The sequence below is a fragment of the Coregonus lavaretus genome, assembly GCF_964263955.1.
Source record: "Coregonus lavaretus genome assembly, chromosome: 2".
NCBI classification, from domain to species: Eukaryota; Metazoa; Chordata; class Actinopteri; order Salmoniformes; family Salmonidae; genus Coregonus; species Coregonus lavaretus.
Window position 1 is genome coordinate 75,919,530 of NC_139989.1, and position 23,804 is coordinate 75,943,333.

The 23,804-nt window shown below is 40.7% G+C and overlaps 2 protein-coding genes and 1 long non-coding RNA gene across 3 annotated transcripts in view; 1 reads left to right on the forward strand and 2 right to left on the reverse strand.

The window, feature by feature from the left end:
* LOC311141812 (uncharacterized protein) overlaps positions 1–23,804 on the forward strand; it is a 410,899-nt gene that overhangs the window by 372,863 nt on the left and 14,232 nt on the right. The gene's annotated exons all lie outside the window — the stretch shown is intronic.
* Positions 1–23,804, reverse strand: part of LOC311140501 (NACHT, LRR and PYD domains-containing protein 3-like) — a gene marked incomplete at its 3' end in the record, with an annotated part of 313,326 nt that overhangs the window by 231,910 nt on the left and 57,612 nt on the right. The window lies entirely within an intron of this gene.
* On the reverse strand, positions 141–1,991 carry LOC311142454. Its single transcript, XR_014614314.1, has 3 exons — positions 1,083–1,991; positions 309–973; positions 141–170 (listed from the first exon to the last, which is right to left on the reverse strand). It is a non-coding gene; the product is annotated as an uncharacterized lncRNA (long non-coding RNA).

Genomic DNA, 23,804 nt, shown 5'->3' on the forward strand with positions numbered 1-23,804 from the left:
GTAGTATTTGATAGCAACCCAGTCTCTGTCTTTCAGAGCTACTGGCTCTGCTTGGAGGCAGGAGTCACAGTCCTTTTTACCTGGTATTCTGCAGCTTGTTATGAAATTAAGCAAATGCCGCTCAACAGCTTTCACTTCACCACCTGTCCACTTGCTTCTCACCTTCACAGCTTTCATAAATGGAAACAAAATACAACTGATTAACAATGAGCTCTGCTAAAGTGACAAATGGAGGATATGATACAAAGGATTCTAGTTAGTAGTTATATGATGTTATCAATACATGTGAATACAAAATGCTTACTAACCTTGCTTTCCTTTGGAGCACTTTGAGGATGCTTGGGATGTGACTATTTTACCATGTCTTGGTTGTGTGTTGCTCATGTGTACGTTATCCAAGGTGGTTGACTCAGGAGTGCCCTTCATGTTGTCCAGGGTGGTTGACTCAGAAGTGCCCTCCATGTTGTCCAGGGTGGTTGACTCAGAAGTGCCCTCCATGTTGTCCAGGGTGGTTGACTCAGAAGTGCCCTCCATGTTGTCTAGGGTGGTTGACTGTGGTGTTTGCCTCAGAAGTGTCTGGTCCCTAGAAGTCTCTGTTGTTGAGCATTTGCAAAGTAATAATGAATGTGATTATGTTCTATGAGCTTCATGACAATACGTTTGCTTGCTTGTATTATTCACTGTAAACAACCTCAATGTCAGGCAATATGCAATTCTACATTAGATATTAACTGATATTTGAGATATAAACATAAACTGATTGCAAATCCATAAATGTGGAATTACTTATCACCACCAATGTGATTGTTTAAAAACAGATAGAGGATCATTTCAATAATCCCCACAGAAATGTGCATTTATGTGACATAACTTAAAGATATTACCACATATATACAAGTCAGGATACCTTTGCATTGATGTAGGTCAGCAATGGTTTCTTCACTGGAATCATCATCACTCATTTCTACTTCATCTGGTTGGGTAAAAAACATTTACGGCCAATTATTTAAATTAAGGACTAACAACACTTATAATAGTTATATTTGAAGTGGCTAAAAACTATATTTCAAACAAAATTTTACCTTCAGGATTGACCTCAATGTCATCCAGCCCTTTCCCCTGCAGGTAAGGCAGTCTTCCTTTTTCGATTGCTATCAACAGTTTGCTGACTTTTGCGAGCTGCAGGGTACTCTCTGGAAGCCGATAGAATTCTCTATGGACACGGATGTCATGTCCTAGAAAGGTGGCAAGTTGATCCATTTCATTTTCTTTGAGGTTTAGTAGTGTGGACAAAGTGGCGACTTGTTTCCGCAATCTTGTTGAGGTGAGTGCCTCTGGGTTCTTTGCACCACATTGTTTGCATACTTGCGAAAGCAGTCGGAGCCTCTGTAATGGGAAAGGACACATGGCCGTGCAAACATGTACACATTTTCTTTGTGGACTTGACACTCTTTTCTGCTTATCATGAGGAGGTCCATAGCAGTGATCATGTCAGGGGTTAGAAGCACTGGAACCTTTCTTGACCTTTTACCTCGAATCTCAACTCTCTCAAAGTGCTCTGCAAGCTTCCTCTCGAAGTCAGTAAGGCCCCTCACAATGTCTGGATTCAGCTCCGTAAGATCCCTGGATGTGAAAGACTGAAGCTCCATTTTTGAAACTTCCCCTTCCCTCCTTCTGTTAAATAGTACTACCTGCGTCAAAGTCACTTTAGCAAGATTTCCAAAGCTTTTGCTGTTGGGTTCATCCTCAAGGTCCTTCATACACTTAGCACGCTCAGTAGCAAGAAACGTGTGCAGCACCGACACATCCTCTGTAAAGGGTAAAACCTGTGGTTTATTCCATTTGGCTTGTTGAAGTGTACCCAATGCGGCAGCTGAAATGGACTTTGTCCACTTTTTCTGATGTAAAGTGGCAAATTGCTTTGCAGACTCTGCAACAGCAGGGCGATTTGCAATGATGGCATTGCATTGAATAATGCCTGCAACTTTGGCTAAACTGTGTCCAAATTTCAAAGCCAATGATGGGATTTTATACGAGTTGCTTTCGACATCATAACCAGCAACTTATCTTACTGCCTGTATCACATGGGGAAAGTTACAGGGCATAACAAGGACTTCGGTGCTCTTCAAAGGTGTTATAGCCCTTGCCGTTATCAATAGTCTTGCCATCTCTCTAATTTTTTGGCGTATGTAGTCATTCCTTCTCTCATATGGTTTCCTGGAATTCAACAGTGACTCGCCGATACAAAGGAATTCAGTTTCACTCCTTACAACCGAGGAAACGTCATCCTGGTTAATTTCACAAGCAATCTTCCAAACAGTTTCCTTAACTGAGTCAGGTCTTGGTAAGTGCAGTTGAATCCGTTTTCGCCCAACTTGAGGCTCTCCCTCAACAGACTTCTTCGGGCAGTTTCTCACATGTCTCCATAGAGAATTTCTTGCATACAGTCCTTCGCAAAATTTGCATTGACGGTAGTCATCAGATGGTTTTGCATTACTAGGTCTTTTACAGGCAACCATCTCTCCAGTGCCACAGCTTGCCACTTCAGTATTATGGTCAAAGTTTCATCTCTTCTTAAGAGAGCGTAACAACTCCTTTATTAAAACTGAAAGCCATTGCAACATCAGGCTTTTCACTGTGGATGGATTCGAGGTGTCTTGCCAATTTATAAATGGCCTTTTTACAATAAAGACAAAATTGCTTCTTGTTGTACTTGCTTCCTTTTGCTGTTATTGACAAAGGTGTGACATTTATGGAGCTTTTCTGGTGTGATGTGTTCTTTGATGAATTGGCACTGCAGCTTATTACTGAAGTACAAGGATTGCTGCGCATCTTTGAATAACTTAATGTTCTTGGCTTGGCTGAACTGGTGGTACTATCCCCACTGTGTGCTGTAACATTCCCTAATGGTGTGTTCTCTGACAATTTGTGGTGGAGATTCTTTTCTGTGGTTTTATATTCCTTACTACAAGAACTTGTAGTACTTATAATAGAAGCATCCGAGGAATTGCCACATGAGTCTGGAAGATAGTCTGCAGCATCCGAAGATTCATCAAGGTCTGAAGGAAAATGGAGAAAAAAAAGCATCTAATTCTGTCAATAACTTTATACATGTATTAATACCTAGGGTATCATACTCCCTACAGTACCATCACATTGTGCATAACACCTACATTCTCACAGAAAAATGTATTCTAGTAAACTGATTGAAAGACCTCTGTCTCTCAGCTATCTCTTCTCATAACGATCCTCACAACGATCATGACGGCGCCTCAGATTTTGCAGATGGCGGCTTTTTCTAAGCTGTACAAATTTCTACAATGTTTCCTCACATCAAAAATACCACAATGTGTTAACAAAGAACATGAACTATTTTATCTAATGACAAGAATGCAGCTATCTTACCTGCTTTGCAGTAGGACACTGGAAGGGTACAATTCCACTGGACTTGCTTGCCTTGAATGAAATTATGAAGAATAAATATTTGTTTGTAATAACACAGTACCGTAACAGTAAATTAGGATATTATACATTATACTGTATGTGAAAATAATTTGGGTTAAGAAATGGACAATACTGTTTTATAGATGACCTATAAATGAAAAAATGAATATGTGGATCTGGGGTTTTTAAGCAAGACTCTATAGAAATGGTTAAAACTGTACAATATCTGCTAACCAACAATATGAGGACCGTGTAACACACACACTCTACTCTGGTTGGGTCATACCATATCGGGACGTCATCTGAAACACATTTACGTCTTGAACAGCCTTAGTACCAAATGAGGACTTGACGACTGAACACATCTAGAGTCAAGGTTCCTGACTTTGAGTTATCCTTTTGTTGTCAAAGAAAGCTCACAACCTTAAAAGTAATGTAAATGGATCAACTGCCATATAAATTAAATCACGCAAATTGATAAGAAATATGTTAAATGGGCAAAAACATTGCCCCAAAAATACAAAAACATAGGCATTAGAGAGAATAAAGATTAATTTTATGTTTTGAGGGGCGGTTAGTTCTGTCAAATGGTCGGGCTAATTTTGTTTATGCTATGATATCGAAAGAAGTTATGGGAATTTTGATATTGTGAACATTTTACACAAAAGGTTGGTTGTAATACAGTAAAAAGACATTTAATTCATATTTTGGAATGAACTGAGACAACAATTTAATTTAAATAGAAAAGATCTACAATAAATGTGTAATAACCTGTTGGAAGGATGAAGTGGATCTCTGTCTCACTTCTGGGTCTGCTGAAGGTTGAGCTGGGATCTTGTCACTTGGTGTCTGCAACGAAATACAACAATAACATGTCAGAAATATTGTGTTTTATAATATAGATCATATCTATTTAGTAAACTAATGATCATATTCAGTTCAGTCACAATATATTCCTACCACCTGTCTATCATAATCGCCTTTGGGGTGAGACTCATTGCTGAGGTCAAGGGCTGCATTGACCACAGATGTTAGGAAAGATAATTCATATATGGATCTGGGCTTTTTATGCAAGACTCTATAAAAATGGTTAAAACTGTACAATATCTGCTAACCAACAATATGAGGACCGTGTAACACACACACTCTACTCTGGTTGGGTCATACCATATAGGGACGTCATCTGAAACACAATTACGTCTTGAACAGCCTTAGTACCAAATGAGGACTTGACGACTGAACACATCTAGAGTCAAGGTTCCTGACTTTGAGTTATCCTTTTGTTGTCAAAGAAAGCTCACAACCTTAAAAGTAATGTAAATGGATCAACTGCCATATAAATTAAATCACGCAAATTGATAAGAAATATGTTAAATGGGCAAAAACATTGCCCCAAAAATACAAAAACATAGGCATTAGAGAGAATAAAGATTAATTTTATGTTTTGAGGGGCGGTTAGTTCTGTCAAATGGTTGGGCTAATTTTGTTTACGCTATGATATCGAAACAAGTTATTGGAATGTTGATTTTGTGAACATTTTACACAAAAGGTTGGTTGTAATACAGTAAAAAGCCATTTAATTCATATTTTGGAATGAACTGAGACAACAATTTAATTTAAATAGAAAAGATCTACAATAAATGTGTAATAACCTGTTGGAAGGATGAAGTGGATCTCTGTCTCACTTCTGGGTCTGCTGAAGGTTGAGCTGGGATCTTGTCACTTGGTGTCTGCAACGAAATACAACAATAACATGTCAGAAATATTGTGTTTTATAATATAGATCATATCTATTTAGTAAACTAATGATCATATTCAGTTCAGTCACAATATATTCCTACCACCTGTCTATCATAATCGCCTTTGGGGTGAGACTCATTGCTGAGGTCAAGTGGTGCATTGACCACAAATGTTAGGAAAGATAATTCATATGTGGATCTGGGCTTTTTATGCAAGACTCTATAGAAATGGTTAAAACTGTACAATATATGCTAACCAACAATATGAGGACCGTGTAACACACACACTCTACTCTGGTTGGGTCATACCATATCGGGACGTAATCTGAAACACATTTACGTCTTGAACAGCCTAATTACCAAATGAGGACTTGACGAATGAACACATCTGGAATCAAGGTTCCTGACTTTGAGTTATCCTTTTGTTGTCAAAGAAAGCTCACCACCTTAAAAGCAATGTAAATGGATCAACTGCCATATAAATTAAATCACGCAAATTGATAAGAAATATGTTAAATGGGCAAAAACATTGCCCCAAAAATACAAAAACATAGGCATTAGAGAGAATAAAGATTAATTTTATGTTTTGAGGGGCGGTTAGTTCTGTCAAATGGTCGGGCTAATTTTGTTTATGCTATGATATCGAAAGAAGTTATGGGAATTTTGATATTGTGAACATTTTACACAAAAGGTTGGTTGTAATACAGTAAAAAGCCATTTAATTCATATTTTGGAATGAACTGAGACAACAATTTAATTTAAATAGAAAAGATCTACAATAAATGTGTAATAACCTGTTGGAAGGATGAAGTGGATCTCTGTCTCACTTCTGGGTCTGCTGAAGGTTGAGCTGGGATCTTGTCACTTGGTGTCTGCAACGAAATACAACAATAACATGTCAGAAATATTGTGTTTTATAATATAGATCATATCTATTTAGTAAACTAATGATCATATTCAGTTCAGTCACAATATATTCCTACCACCTGTCTATCATAATTGCCTTTGGGGTGAGACTCATTGCTGAGGTCAAGGGCTGCATTGACCACAAATGTTAGGAAAGATAATTCATATGTGGATCTGGGCTTTTTATGCAAGACTCTAAAGAAATGGTTAAAACTGTACAATATATGCTAACCAACAATATGAGGACCGTGTAACACACACACTCTACTCTGGTTGGGTCATACCATATCGGGACGTAATCTGAAACACATTTACGTCTTGAACAGCCTAATTACCAAATGAGGACTTGACGAATGAACACATCTGGAATCAAGGTTCCTGACTTTGAGTTATCCTTTTGTTGTCAAAGAAAGCTCACAACCTTAAAAGCAATGTAAATGGATCAACTGCCATATAAATTAAATCACGCAAATTGATAAGAAATATGTTAAATGGGCAAAAACATTGCCCCAAAAATACAAAAACATAGGCATTAGAGAGAATAAAGATTAATTTTATGTTTTGAGGGGCGGTTAGTTCTGTCAAATGGTCGGGCTAATTTTGTTTATGCTATGATATCGAAAGAAGTTATGGGAATTTTGATATTGTGAACATTTTACACAAAAGGTTGGTTGTAATACAGTAAAAAGCCATTTAATTCATATTTTGGAATGAACTGAGACAACAATTTAATTTAAATAGAAAAGATCTACAATAAATGTGTAATAACCTGTTGGAAGGATGAAGTGGATCTCTGTCTCACTTCTGGGTCTGCTGAAGGTTGAGCTGGGATCTTGTCACTTGGTGTATGCAACGAAATACAACAATAACATGTCAGAAATATTGTGTTTTATAATATAGATCATATCTATTTAGTAAACTAATGATCATATTCAGTTCAGTCACAATATATTCCTACCACCTGTCTATCATAATCGCCTTTGGGGTGAGACTCATTGCTGAGGTCAAGGGCTGCATTGACCACAAATGTTAGGAAAGATAATTCATATGTGGATCTGGGCTTTTTATGCAAGACTCTAAAGAAATGGTTAAAACTGTACAATATATGCTAACCAACAATATGAGGACCGTGTAGCACACACACTCTACTCTGGTTGGGTCATACCATATCGGGACGTAATCTGAAACACATTTACGTCTTGAACAGCCTAATTACCAAATGAGGACTTGACGAATGAACACATCTGGAATCAAGGTTCCTGACTTTGAGTTATCCTTTTGTTGTCAAAGAAAGCTCACCACCTTAAAAGTAATGTAAATGGATCAACTGCCATATAAATTAAATCACGCAAATTGATAAGAAATATGTTAAATGGGCAAAAACATTGCCCCAAAAATACAAAAACATAGGCATTAGAGAGAATAAAGATTAATTTTATGTTTTGAGGGGCGGTTAGTTCTGTCAAATGGTCGGGCTAATTTTGTTTACGCTATGATATCGAAACAAGTTATGGGAATGTTGATTTTGTGAACATTTTACACAAAAGGTTGGTTGTAATACAGTAAAAAGCCATTTAATTCATATATTGGAATGAACTGAGACATCAATTTAATTTAAATAGAAAAGATCTACAATAAATGTGTAATAACCTGTTGGAAGGATGAAGTGGATCTCTGTCTCACTTCTGGGTCTGCTGAAGGTTGAGCTGGGATCTTGTCACTTGTTGTCTGCAACGAAATACAACAATAACATGTCAGAAATATTGTGTTTTATAATATAGATCATATCTATTTAGTAAACTAATGATCATATTCAGTTCAGTCACAATATATTCCTACCATCTGTCTATCATAATCGCCTTTGGGGTGAGACTCATTGCTGAGGTCAAGGGCTGCATTGACCACAGATGTTAGGAAAGATAATTCATATATGGATCTGGGCTTTTTATGCAAGACTCTATAAAAATGGTTAAAACTGTACAATATCTGCTAACCAACAATATGAGGACCGTGTAACACACACACTCTACTCTGGTTGGGTCATACCATATCGGGACGTCATCTGAAACACAATTACGTCTTGAACAGCCTTAGTACCAAATGAGGACTTGACGACTGAACACATCTAGAGTCAAGGTTCCTGACTTTGAGTTATCCTTTTGTTGTCAAAGAAAGCTCACAACCTTAAAAGTAATGTAAATGGATCAACTGCCATATAAATTAAATCACGCAAATTGATAAGAAATATGTTAAATGGGCAAAAACATTGCCCAAAAAACAAACAAACATAGGCATTAGAGAGAATAAAGATTAATTTTATGTTTTGAGGGGTGGTTAGTTCTGTCAAATGGTCGGGCTAATTTTGTTTACGCAATGATATCGAAACAAGTTACGGGATGTTGATATTGTGAATATTTTACTCAAAAAGTTGGTTGTAATACAGTAAAAAGACATTTAATATATATATTGGAATGAACTGAGACATCAATTTAATTTAAATAGAAAATATCTACAATAAATGTTTAATAACCTGTTGGAAGGATGAAGTGGATTTCTGTCTCACTTCTGGGTCTGCTGAAGGTTGAGCTGGGATCTTGTCACTTGGTGTCTGCAACGAAATACAACAATAACATGTCAGAAATATTGTGTTATATAATATAGATCATATCTAATTAGTAAACTAATGATCGTACTCAGTTCAGTCACAATATATTCCTACCACCTGTCTATCATAATCGCCTTTGGGGTGAGACTCATTGCTGTGGTCAAGGGCTGCATTGACCACAGATGTTAGGAAAGATAATTCATATGTGGATCTGGGCTTTTTATGCAAGACTTTATAGAAATGGTTAAAACTGTACAATATCTGCTAACCAACAATATGAGGACCGTGTAACACACACACACTCTACTCTGGTTGGGTCATACCATATCGGGACGTCATCTGAAACACATTTACGTCTTGAACAGACTAAGTACGAAATGAGGACCTGACGACTGAACACATCTAGAGTCAAGGTTCCTGACTTTGAGTTATCCTTTTGTGGTCAAAGAAAGCTCACAACCTTAAAAGTAATGTAAATGGATCTACTGCCATATAAATTAAATCACTCAAATTGATAAGAAGTATGTTAAATGGGCAAAAACATTGCCCAAAAAACAAAACAAACATAGGCATTAGAGAGAATAAAGATTAATTTTATGTTTTGAGGGGCGGTTAGTTCTGTCAAATGGTTGGGCTAATTTTGTTTATGCAATGATATCGAAACAAGTTACGGGATGTTGATATTGTGAACATTTTACACAAAAAGCTGGTTGTAATACAGTAAAAAGCCACTTAATTTATATATTGGAATGAACTGAGACATCAATTTAATTTAAATAGAAATTATCTACAATAAATGAGTAATAACCTGTTGGTTTGATGAAGTGGATTTCTGTGTCACTTCTGGGTCTGCTGAAGGTTGAGCTGGGATCTTGTCACTTGGTGTCTGCAACGAAATACAACAATAACATGTCAGAAAAATTGTGTTATATAATATAGATCATATCTAATTAGTAAACTAATGATTGTACTCAGTTCAGTCACAATATATCCCTACCACCTGTCTATCATAATCGCCTTTGGGGTGAGACTCATTGCTGTCCTCAAGGGCTGCATTGACCACAGATGTTAGGAAAGATAATTCATATGTGGATCTGGGCTTTTTATGCAAGACTCTATAGAAATGGTTAAAACTGTACAATATCTGCTAACCAACAATATGAGGACCGTGTAACACACACACTCTACTCTGGTTGGGTTATACCATATCGGGACGTAATCTGAAACACATTTACGTCTTGAACAGACTAAGTACGAAATGAGAACATGACGACTGAACACATCTAGAGTCAAGGTTCCTGACTTTGAGTTATCCTTTTGTGGTCAAATAAAGCTCACAACCTTAAAAGTAATGTAAATGGATCTACTGCCATATAAATTAAATCACACAAATTGATAAGAAGTATGTTAAATGGGCAAAAACATTGCCCAAAAAACAAACAAACATAGGCATTAGAGAGAATAAAGATTAATTTTATGTTTTGAGGGGCGGTTGGTTCTGTCAAATGGTCGGGCTAATTTTGTTTATGCATTGATATCGAAACAAGTTACGGGATGTTAATATTGTGAACATTTTACACAAAAAGTTGGTTGTAATACAGTAAAAAGCCATTTAATTTATATACTGGAATGAACTGAGACATCAATTTAATTTAAATAGAAAATATCTACAATAAATGTTTAATAACCTGTTGGCAGGATGAAGTGGATTTCTGTCTCACTTCTGGGTCTGCTGAAGGTTGAGCTGGGATCTTGTCACTTGGTGTCTGCAACGAAATACAACAATAACATGTCAGAAATATTGTGTTATATAATATAGATCATATCTAATTAGTAAACTAATGATCGTACTCAGTTCAGTCAAAATATATACCTACCACCTGTCTATCATAATCGCCTTTGGGGTGAGACTCATTGCTGTGGTCAAGGGCTGCATTGACCACAGATGTTAGGAAAGATAATTCATATGTGGATCTGGGCTTTTTATGCAAGACTCTATAGAAATGGTTAAAACTGTACAATATCTGCTAACCAACAATATGAGGATCGTGTAAAACACACACTCTACTCTGGTTGGGTCATTCCATATCGGGACGTCATCTGAAACACATTTACGTCTTGAACAGACTAAGTACGAAATGAGGACATGACGACTGAACACTTCTAGAGTCAAGGTTCCTGACTTTGAGTTATCCTTTTGTTGTCAAAGAAAGCTCACAACCTGAAAAGTAATTTAAATGGATCTACTGCCATATAAATTAAATCACACAAATTGATAAGTACAGTGAGGGAAAAAAGTATTTGATCCCCTGCTGATTTTGTACGTTTGCCCACTGATAAAGACATGATCAGTCTATAATTTTAATGGTAAGATTATTTGAACAGTGAGAGACAGAATAACAAAAAAAAATCCAGAAAAACGTATGTCAAAAATGTTATAAATTGATTTGCATTTTAATGAGAGAAATAAGTATTTGACCCCTCTGCAAAACATGACTTAGTATTTGGTGGCAAAACCCTTGTTGGCAATCACAGAGGTCAGACGTTTCTTGTAGTTGGCCACCAGGTTTGCACACATCTCAGGAGGGATTTTGTCTCACTCCTCTTTGCAGATCTTCTCCAAGTCATTAAAGTTTCGAGCCTGACGTTTGGCAACTCGAACCTTCAGCTCCCTCCACAGATTTTCTATGGGATTAAGGTCTGGAGACTGGCTAGGCCACTCCAGGACCTTAATGTGCTTCTTCTTGAGCCAATCCTTTGTTGCCTTGGCCGTGTGTTTTGGGTCATTGTCATGCTGGAATACCATCCACGACCCATTTTCAATGCCCTGGCTGAGGGAAGGAGGTTCTCACCCAAGATTGGACGGTACATGGCCCCGTCCATCTTCCCTTTGATGCGGTGAAGTTGTCCTGTCCCCTTAGCAGAAAAACACCCGCAAAGCATAATGTTTCCACCTCCATGTTTGATGGTGGGGATGGTGTTCATGGGGTCATAGGCAGCATTCCTCCTCCTCCAAAAACGGCGAATTGAGTTGATGCCAAAGAGCTCCATTTTGGTCTCATCTGACCACAACACTTTCACCCAGTTCTCCTCTGAATCATTGAGATGTTCATTGGCAAACTTCAGACGGGCCTGTATATGTGCTTTCTTGAGCAGGGGGACCTTGCGGGCGCTGCAGTCCTTCACGGCGTAGTGTGTTACCAATTGTTTTCTTGGTGACTATGGTTCCAGCTGCCTTGAGATCATTGACAAGATCCTCCCGTGTAGTTCTGGGCTGATTCCTCACCGTACTCATGATCATTGCAACTCCACAAGGTGAGATCTTGCATGGAGCCCCAGGCCGAGGGATATTGACAGATATTTTGTGTTTCTTCCATTTGCGAATAATCACACCAACTGTTGTCACCTTCTCACCAAGCTGCTAGCGATGGTCTTGTAGCCCATTCCAGCCTTGTGTAGGTCTACAATCTTGTCCCTGACATCCTTGGAGTGCTCTTTGGTCTTGGCCATGGTGGAGAGTTTGGAATCTGATTGATTGATTGCTTCTGTGGACAGGTGTCTTTTATACAGGTAACAAGCTGAGATTAGGAGCACTCCCTTTAAGAGTGTGATCCTAATCTCAGCTCGTTACCTGTATAAAAGACAACTGGGAGCCAGAAATCTTTCTGATTGAGAGGAGGTCAAATACTTATTTCCCTCATTAAAATGCAAACTAATTTATAACATTTTTGAAATGCGTTTTTCTGGATTTTGTTGTTGTTATTCTGTCTCTCACTGTTCAAATAAACCTACCATTAAAATTATAGACTGATCATTTCTTTGTCAGTGGGCAAACGTACAAAATCAGCAGGGGATCAAATACTTTTTTCCCTCACTGTATGTTAAATGGGCAAAAACATTGCCCTCCCCCCAAAAAAAATATAGGCATTAGAGAGAATAAAGATTAATTTTATGTTTTGAGGGGCGGTTAGTTCTGTCAAATGGTCGGGCTAATTTTGTTTACGCTATGATATCGAAACAAGTTACGGGATGTCGATATTATGAACATTTTACAAAAAAAGTTGGTTTTAATACAGTAAAAAGGCATTTAATTTATATATTGGAATGAACTGAGACATTATTTTAATTTAAATAGAAAAGATGTACAATATATGTGTAATAACCTGTTGGAAGGATGAAGTGGGTTTCTGTCTCACTTCTGGGTCTGCTGAAGGTTGAGCTGGGATCTTGTCACTTGGTGTCTGCAACAAAATACAACAATAAATATTCTGTATTATAATCTATTTAATTAAAACTGAGAAAATCATCAGTGTATATACACTGCTCAAAAAAATAAAGGGAACACTTAAACAACACATCCTAGATCTGAATGAATGAAATAATCATATTAAATACTTTTTTCTTTACATAGTTGAATGTGCTGACAACAAAATCACACAAAAATTATCAATGAAAATCAAATTTATCAAACCATGGAGGTCTGGATTTGGATTCACCCTCAAAATTAAAGTGGAAAACCACACTACAGACTGATCCAACTTTGATGTAATGTCCTTAAAACAAGTCAAAATGAGGCTCAGTAGTGTGTGTGGCCTCCACGTGCCTGTATGACCTCCCTACAATGCCTGGGCATGCTCCTGATGAGGTGGCAGATGGTCTCCTGAGGGATCTCCTCCCAGACCTGGACTAAAGCATCCGCCAACTCCTGGACAGTCTGTGGTGCAACGTGGCGTTGGTGGATGGAGCGAGACATGAAGTCACAGATGTGCTCAATTGGATTCAGGTCTGGGGAACGGGCGGGCCAGTCCATAGCATCAATGCCTTCCTCTTGCAGGAACTGCTGACACACTCCAGCCACATGAGGTCTAGCATTGTCTTGCATTAGGAGGAACCCAGGGCCAACCGACCAGCATATGGTCTCACAAGGGGTCTGAAGATCTCATCTCAGTACCTAATGGTAGTCAGGCTACCTCTGGCGAGCACATGGAGGGCTGTGCGGCCCCCCAAAGAAATGCCACCCCACACCATGACTGACCTACCGCCAAACCGGTCATGCTGGAGAATGTTGCAGGCAGCAGAACGTTCTCCACGGCGTCTCCAGACTCTGTCACGTCTGTCACCTGTGCTCAGTGTGAACCTGCGAGAGCACAGGGCACCAGTGGCGAATTTGCCAATCTTGGTGTTCTCTGGCAAATAATAAACGTCCTGCACGGTGTTGGGCTGTAAGCACATGTGTCTGCACAAACGTCGGGCCCTCATACCACCCTCATGGAGTCTGTTTCTGACCGTTTGAGCAGACACATGCACATTTGTGGCCTGCTGGAGGTCATTTTGCAGGGCTCTGGCAGTGCTCCTCCTGCTCCTCCTTGCACAAAGGCGGAGGTAGAGGTCCTGCTGCTGGGTTGTTGCCCTCCTACGGCCTCCTCCAAGTCTCCTGATGTACTGGCCTGTCTCCTGGGAGCGCCTCCATGCTCTGGACACTACGCTGACAGACACAGCAAACCTTCTTGCCACAGCTTTCATTGATGTGCCATCCTGGATGAGCTGCACTACCTGAGCCACTTGTGTGGGTTGTAGACTCCGTCTCATGCTACCACTAGAGTGAAAGCACCGCCAGCATTCAAAAGTGACCAAAACATCAGCCAGGAAGCATAGGAACTGAGAAGTGGTCTGTGGTCACCACCTGCAGAACCACTTCTTTATTGGGGGTGTCTTGCTAATTGCCTATAATTTCCACCTGTTGTCTATTCCATTTGCACAACAGCATGTGAAATGTATTGTCAATCAGTGTTGCTTCCTAAGTGGACAGTTTGATTTCACAGAAGTGTGATTGACTTGGAGTTACATTGTGTTGTTTAAGTGTTCCCACACACACATATACCGGACACTCACACACACACACTGGACAAACAAACACTGGACACACAAACACTGGACAAACACACACTGGACACACTAACACTGGGGACACACACACACACTAGACACACACACATACACACACTGGACAAACACACACACACTGGACACACACACACTGGACAGACTCACACTGGACACACAAACACACACAGGACACACACACACACTGGACACACAAACGCAGGACAAACACACACACACACACCGGACACACACACACACACACATATACTGGACACACACACACACACACAAACACACTGAACACACACACACACACACACACACACACACACACACAAACACTCAGACACACTAGACACACACACTGCACACACACACTGAACACACACACACACACACTGGACACACACACACTGAACACACACACACACACACACACACATACACACACACTGAACACACATACACACACACACACACACACACACACTGGACACACACACACACACTGGACACACACACACACATACACTGAACACACATACACACTGAACACACACACACTGAACACACACACACTGGACACACACACACTTGACACACACCCACACACACACACACACTGGACACACACACACACACACTGAACACACATACACACTGAACACACATACACTGAACACACACACACTGGATACACACACACTTGACACACACCCACACTGGACACAGTGGACACACACACACACATTGGACAAATACACACACACACACACACACACACACTAGACACACACACACACACACTGGACACACACACACACTGGACACACAAAAACACACACACACACACACCGGACACACACACACACACACACTTGACACATACCCACACTGGACACACACACACTGGACACACATGCACACTGTACACACACACACACTGGACACACACTGAACACACACACACACACTGAACACACACACTGGACACAAACACACTGGACACACACACACAGTGGACACACACAAACACACACACACACTGGACACACACAATCACACACACACACACACACTGTATACACACATACACTGAACACACACACACTTGACACAGACAAGCATTCTTACCACCGCTTGGACAAAGTTATATGCTGACTGTGTGTGTGTGTGTGTGTGTGTGTCCAGTGTGTGTGTGTGTGTGTGTGTGTGAGTTCAGGTGTTTCCCTCAATGACTGTCTGTTCTTCTGCTTACCGCTACAGTGTGGAACATGGTGGAGAGAACAGAATGAAACCTGGACTTAGAAAATGTGAGTGTTGACTGCTGTGAAGAATATGACTAAGAATACGTCTTAATTCAAGTGAAGTCAAAGTCAAAGACCACCATCATTACTTACTTGGTCATATTAAATATCAGCTGTAGTTCTACAGAAGCACAAATCAGGAAAGTTTACAAAGAGTTGCTTTGACAATGTGTGTGTCTGTGTTTGTGTGTGGCATGTTCGTCTTAAGTTAGAAATGTGTGTGTGTGTGTGTTCAGAAAGTGTATGTGTGTCCATTGTGTGTGTGTGTGTGTGTGTGTGTGTGTGTGTGTGTGTTCAGGATGTGTGTGTTTGTGTCTGTGTGTGTTCAGTGTGTGTGTGTGTGTGTTCAGGATGTGTGTGTGTTCAATGTGTGTGTGTGTGTAATTAATGGGAATAAGTGTGTTTTATTTTACCATACAGTATAACATATGATAAGAACTGATCTGAGGAGAACAGAAAGGTGACATGGAGGAGAGAGGAGCAGCCGTATCCTGATCACCCAGAGAGATTTGAGGTCTATAGACAGGTGCTGTGTAGAGAGGGTCTGACTGGGCGCTGTTACTGGGAGGTAGAGTGGAGTGGGAGAAGGGCTGATATAGGAGTGACATATAAAGGAATCAGCAGGAGAGGAGGGGGTGATGACTTTGGGATTGGATGGAATGACAAGTCCTGGAGTCTGTTCTGCTCTGACAACAGTTACTCTGCTTGTCACAATAATAAGTCCACTACCATAGACGTCCCCTCCTCCAGCTCCCACAGAGTAGGAGTGTATATGGACTGGCCAGCCGGCACTCTGTCCTTCTACAGAGTCTCCTCTGACACACTGACCCACCTGAACACATTCCACTCCACATTCACTGAGCTCCTCTATCCAGGGTTTCATGTTTGGTATGACGCCTCAGTGTCCCTGTAAATAATAACCATGGTAACACTGACACACACACACACACACACACACACACACACACACACATACACACACTGTACACACACACACACACACACACACACACTGGACACACACACACACACAAACACACACACACTGGACAAACACACACACACACACACACACACTGGACACACACTGGACACACTCACACTGGACACACACACACACACACACACACACACACACACACACACACACACACACTGAACACACACACTGGACACAGACACACACTGGACACACACACACTGTACACACACACACACACACACTGGACACACACACACACACACACACACTGGACACACACAAACACACACACACACACACACACTGGACAAACACACACACTGGACACACACACACTGGACACACTCACACTGGACACACACACACACACACACTGGACAAACACACACGCAGGACAAACACACACACACACACACACACACAGGACACACACACACATACACTGGACACACACTCACACACAAACACACTTGGGACACACATACACACACTAGACATACACACACACTGCACACACACACACACACACACACACACACACACACACACACACACAATGGACACACACACACTGGACACACAGACTGGACACACACACACACACTGGACGCACACACACACACTGGACGTACACACACACACTGGACACACACACACTGGATACACACACACTGGACACACACACACACACACACACACACACACACACTGGACACACACACACAAACACACTTGATACACACACACACACTGGACAAACACACACACACTGGACACACACACACACTGGATACACACACACACACACTGGACACATTTCCATGTGTTGTATTTTGATGAAAGGAAATCCAATATAGCCTACTGGACAGGACTTTGCTATGGCATCTTCTGTTTGGGTGTCTCAGGTCAGGTCTTAGCGATGATCAGAATGTGTCTCTGTGTCTATTTCCAGCCCTGCCATTTCTACCTGTCCTGACCCTGACCTCCTCACACCGTCTCACTGTCCATGTCTGCTTTTAGCTCCCACCTCTACTTCACTGTGTTATAATGGACCTTATGCTTGTTATGTCACCTCTGTAACCAGTTATCAAACATACTGACCTTTCTGACCCTATCCCATGGCCCTACTTTCTACAACTGAACATTTAAATTCCTCTATGAGTTTTGTTTCGTGTCCATTTACTTATTTATGTATTTGTTGTATATTGGGGTTGTGCTGCAGAGCATCATGGGGGTTTGTATGTGTTGAGATTATCACGTTCCAGATAAATAGTTGAAATGATTCCTGTCTCCTGTCTCATCATTATTGAATTGTTATACAGACGTGGTTATGAAACCCACAAGACATAACAAAAGATTGGTGATGAGTAAGTCTGAATCTACAGGAACTATTCTGTCTGGAATAAGTGGGTTTTTACAACTGTTTAAAACAGTTATTTTCTGTAGTACAGTCTAGGCTAATGTTAGCACAGTGTATTGCTAGCAGAGGCAAGTGCATAGTCGAGCTTGCTAAGAAAGAGAGTTAACCAGTGGTGTAAATTACTTAAGTAAAAATACTTTAAAGTACTACTTAAGTAGTTTTTTGGGGGTGTATGTACTTGACTTTACTATTCATATTTTTGACTACTTTTACTTTCACTTCACTACATTCCTAAAGAAAATAATAAACCTTTTACTCCATACATTTTCCCTGACACCCAAAAGTACTCGTTACATTGTGAATGCTTAGCAGGACAGAAAATGTTCCAATTCACGCACTTATCAAGAGAACATCCCTACTGCCTCTGATCTGGCAGACTCACTAAACACAAATGCTCTGTTTGTAAATTGTCTGAGTGTTGGAGTGTGCCTCTGGCTGAACGTACATTTTAAAAACAAGAAAATCGTCTGGTTTGCTTTATGTAAGGAATTTGAAATGATTTATACTTGTACTTTTACTTTTGATACTTAAGTATATTTTAGCAATTACATTTACTTTTGATACTTAAGTATATATAAAACCAAATACTTTTAGACTTTTACTCAAGTAGTATTTTACTGGGTGACTTTCACTTTTACTTGAGTCATTTTCTATTAAGGTATCTTTACTTTTACTTAAGTATGACAATTGTGTACTTTTTCCACCACTGGAGTTAACATCGTCATGGACGGCAGAAAAGGACTCGAGACGGACTGTCACGGATTCCGCCGAGGCTGCTCCTCCTCCTTGCTCGGGCAGGCTTTGGCGTTCGTCGTCCCCGGAGTACTAGCTACTGCCGATCGATGTTTCTGTGTTTGTCTTGTGTTGTCTAGTTTGTACACCTGTTACTTATTTTGTGTTGATTGTGTAACATATAAGTTCCCTTGTTTTACGTTTGGCCTTTGTGTGTTATTGTCATTTTGTCCTGTTTGATGTTCGGCAATTCTAGTTCGCCTTTTACGCACAGCGCGTGTTACTCCTCCAGTGTTGTGGAGACTTTTGTTTTGTGCGTGTTTACTTGAAGTAAAGTAGTCATCTTGATCCTCTGTGTCCTGTGCCTGACTTCACCGCCGCATACCCCATGCTGACACAACTTCTCTTTTACCAGTGGGAAAACAACGTGATTAAAAAGGAGGAATATACAGTGATTAAAGGAAAGGACATTTATTCAACTGTGAAGACAAACCTTTTAATTAAATCTGCTAAATGAGCGAACTTAGGAGGAAACGTGAGTGAAGTGAATGAAGATCACGTGACTGAGGAGAATATTGCTTTGGTTGAGGACAATATTGAAGTGAGTGACAATCAGGAGCTTATTGAGAAATGAACAATTATTGGAATTGATGGAAACATTGGACAGTTTGATAAAAGTATTGAACAGTGGAGCTCATATACAGAACGGTTTGAATATTTTGTTCTTGTAAATGACATGGATGAGGACAACATTGTGCCTCCATGTTTTAGTGTAATTGGGCCAAAGACATTTAATTTACTAGGCATTCTGCTACAGCCAATCAGAACAGGTAATAAGACGTATGGGGATATTGTGGAGATACTTAAAGGAAATTTTTCACCAGAACCACTAGTTAATGCTGAAAGGTTCAGGTTCCACAGGAGACATCAGGAAGAGGGAGAATCAGTAACAATGTTTGCTGCTGCATTAAATAAACTACCAGAACACTGAGTTTAATGCTGTTCTAAGTGACATCATTAGAGACAGACTAGTATGTGGGCTACGGAGTGAAGCTACACAAAAGAGACTGTTGACTGAAAGTCATCTGACCTTGGCAAAGGACATTGAAATCAGTGTGTCCATGGAACTAGCTGCTAAAGAGGCTCACCAGTTGAGTTCATCAGGAACTTAGTGGGTTCAACTAACAATCCTAATCACCAGCTGATACATTTTAATCTCATACACAGGGTAAACCTTCCACCTAGAAAACATCATTTAATAGAAATCACAACCGCTCCTCTGTGTGATCTATGTAATCAAGGTGCCTTGGACTCCTTTAATCATATGTACTGGGAGTGACCAGGGGACATGTTTTGGAAAGAGGTATCCTCATACCTTGTTCCCCCAAACTGTTATTACTGAATGATAATTCACCACTGTCATTACAGCAAAGACGTATAATGTTGTCAGGTTGGACAGCAGCTAAAAAGATGTTGGAACTAAGATGGCAACCACCACACCTCATTGGATCAGCACTTTTATGGATATCATTTATTTAGAACTATCCACTGCTAGGATCCATGGGGCCAAACAACAATTGCAGCTGAAACCATAAAATAACTCCTGTAGTGAATTTTACCCAACAGATTGACCGTTAATTATAATTTTTTTGCAAATGTGTACCTTGATTTAGTATTTAATTTAATGGAGATCAGGTTGGAGGGTGGGTTGGGGTGGTCCCAGGAGGGGTTGGAGGGTGGGTTGGGGTGGTCCCAGGAGGGGTTGGAGGGTGGGTTGGGGTGGTCCCAGGAGGGGTTGGAGGGTGGGTTGGGGTGGTCCCAGGAGGGGTTGGAGGGTGGGTTGGGGTGGTCCCAGGAGGGGTTGGAGGGTGTGTTGGGGTGGTCCCAGGAGGGGTTGGAGGGTGGGTTGGGGTGGTCCCAGAAGGGGTTGGAGGGTGGGTTGGGGTGGTCCCAGGAGGGGTTGGAGGGTGGGTTGGGGTGGTCCCAGGAGGGGTTGGAGGGTGGGTTGGGGTGGTCCCAGGAGGGGTTGGAGGGTGGGTTGGGGTGGTCCCAGGAGGGGTTGGAGGGTGGGTTGGGATGGTCCCAGGAGGGGTTGGAGGGTGGGTTGGGGTGGTCCCAGGAGGGGTTGGAGGGTGGGTTGGGGTGGTCCCAGGAGGGGTTGGAGGGTGGGCTGATGCAGCTGAGGTGGGTGATTGTATATGTGGTTTATTATAATTGTATTTATCTGCAATAACTCGTTTCCATAAAATACTGATATATATTTTAACAGTATTGTGTCTCTAGCTGTATAACCATTCCTGCCGCTTATTGTTCTGATATACACTACCTTTCAAAAGTTTGGGGTCACGTAGAAATGTCCTTGTTTTCGAAAGAAAAGCATTTTTTTTGTCCATTAAAATAACATCAAATTGATTAGAAATACAGTGTAGACATAGTTAATGTTGTAAATGTCTATTGTAGCTGGAAACGGCTGATTTTTAATGGAATATCTACATAGGCGTACAGAGGCCCATTATCAGCACGTTGTGTTTGCTAATCCAAGTTTATCATTTTAAAAGGCTAATTGATCATTAGAAAACCCTTTTGCAATTATGTTAGTACAGCTGAAAACTGTTGTGCTGATTAAAGAAGCAATTTATCGCATGGAATAGCCTTCATTTCTCAGAACAAGAATAGACTGACGAGTTTCAGAATCTGACCATTTTGATCCTGTAATCGAACCCACAATTGCTGATGCTCCAGATACACAACTAGACTCAAGAAGGCCAGTTTTATTGCTTCTTTAATCAGCACAACAGTTTCAGCTGTGCTAACATAATTGCAAAAGGGTTTTCTAATGATCAATTAGCCTTTTAAAATGATAAACTTGGATTAGCAAACACAACGTGCCATTGGAACACAGGACTGATGGTTGCTGATAATGGGCCTCTGCACGCCTATGTAGATATTCCATTACAAATCTGCCATTTCCAGCTACAATAGCCATTTACAACATTAACAATGTCTACACTGTATTTCTGATCAATTTAATGTTATTTTAATCTACAAAAAAAGTGATTTTCTTTCGAAAACAAGGACATTTCTAAGTGACCCCAAACTTTTGAACGGTAGTGTACATATAATGATAATACTAATAGTAATAATATGAATGTAATATAATAAAAGGGGATCCTATTTGGTGTTTGGCAGATGGGAAGGCTATCTGTATATGGTAGAGATACTGTATATACCTTTGTGTGATTGTAGTCTGTCACTGTCTCCGGTTTCTTCTTCTGGTCACCGCTGGTGGCAACAGTGGGGTGCATGGTGCTGAGGAAGCTAACACTTATTTATTTAACATCTGTACACCGTGAGTGTTGCTTTACCACTCTCTATCACACCGTGAGTGTTGCTTTACCACTCTCCATCACACCGTGAGTGTTGCTTTACCACTCTCCATCACACCGTGAGTGTTGCTTTACCACTCTCCATCACACCGTGAGTGTTGCTTTACCACTCTCTATCACACCGTGAGTGTTGCTTTACCACTCTCCATCACACCGTGAGTGTTGCTTTACCACTCTCCATCACACTGTGAGTGTTGCTTTACCACTCTCCATCACACCGTGAGTGTTGCTTTACCACTCTCTATCACACCGTGAGTGTTGCTTTACCACTCTCCATCACACCGTGAGTGTTGCTTTACCACTCTCCATCACACCGTGAGTGTTGCTTTACCACTCTCCATCACACTGTGAGTGTTGCTTTACCACTCTCCATCACACTGTGAGTGTTGCTTTACCACTCTCCATCACACCGTGAGTGTTGCTTTACCACTCTCCATCACACCGTGAGTGTTGCTTTACCATTCTCCATCACACCGTGAGTGTTGCTTTACCACTCTCCATCACACCGTGAGTGTTGCTTTACCATTCTCCATCACACCGTGAGTGTTGCTTTACCACTCTCCATCACACCGTGAGTGTTGCTTTACCACTCTCCATCACACCGTGAGTGTTGCTTTACCACTCTCCATCACACCGTGAGTGTTGCTTTACCACTCTCCATCACACCGTGAGTGTTGCTTTATCACTCTGCAGATATGTTGTTTTGCCCAGCAGCTTCTGCCTTTGTTTGTTCACTGTTCTGAGCAGGATAGTCTTCTTTCCAATCAACTTGTCTGACAGGGAAATTGATGTGAAGAAGCTGTCTATGGTCCCATTTCTGCCTTTGCCCATGTAAGGCTCCACGTGTCTCAAAACCACAGTCAAACAGTCACTCACCTGCTGTCCTGGTTTCATCTTTCCCCAGATATGGAAAGACATTGAGCAAGTTGGTTTCGACATCTGCGGCTAACCAAAACAGAAGTCACATGCATCATTATCAGTTTCTATCTGGTTTCTATTGGCCATTCATCCATTGGCGACAGAATATTATGTTACTTGTTTCTGCTTAGTTGCCAGAGCAATGCTGACGCTGGAGTGGTCGTGTGCTAAATGAATGAACAGCAGGGATGTTGGTGAAAAAATGATATTTGGAAATAGAGCTGCACCTCTTGAATTTGGAGAGTTATTTGATAAAGGTAAGTGTCATAGAAACTGCAGAATATGCTCTTTCAGATACAGTACTATATAGAAATCACAATGTTTTACCTGCATGTGACTCTGAAGGAACATTTGATAAAGAGATGCTCCTTTCCCTGCATCTTTACGTTCAGCTCAGCCGTCTCCCCATCCTGATAATAAAGTGTTTTATTGGTATCTTCCACTAGATGGCAGTAAACACCTGCTGTAACTAGACTTTA